Consider the following 526-nt stretch of genomic DNA (forward strand, 5'->3'; position numbering starts at 1 on the left):
CCCGCCGCGGGAACTCCAGGCTTCCCTTTAGGCGCTTTTCGTCCCGCCCTCCCTTTCCCCACCTTCTGCTCTACTCCCTTCCCGTCTCTTTCCTCTCCTGGACGACCCCGTCAGGGCTCTGGCTCCAATCCTTCGCCCTCTCCCTTCAGCAGCCGTGTTGAGGTCGCCACCCAGAGCCACCCCAGCACGCGCGCCCCCTCCGCGGTCCACTGCCTTCCTGCCCGACCCTCCACCAGTCCCCGGGCTGCAGGAACGCCCCCCTGTCTTCTTGGTCCCCTCCATGCACATCCCTGCTGAAGTGACTCAGTGCCTGGGCCCTCCCAGCGGTCACTATCCCCTCCCGCATCAGGGGTCCTTGTAACAGAAGGAAGAAACCACTGACACCAGAAGCCAGCTGAAGGCGGGGTGCAGGGTAAGGTCTCCGGTACCGCCTTGGTCACACCCCTCATTCCCGCCCTTGAAGTCTTTCCAAACTTGTCCTTCACCTTTCTCCCTCCTACTCCCCCTTTCGCCCCCACCCCAGCCC

This window comes from Myotis davidii, unplaced genomic scaffold (genome assembly GCF_000327345.1).
Source record: "Myotis davidii unplaced genomic scaffold, ASM32734v1 scaffold37, whole genome shotgun sequence".
Taxonomy (NCBI): domain Eukaryota; kingdom Metazoa; phylum Chordata; class Mammalia; order Chiroptera; family Vespertilionidae; genus Myotis; species Myotis davidii.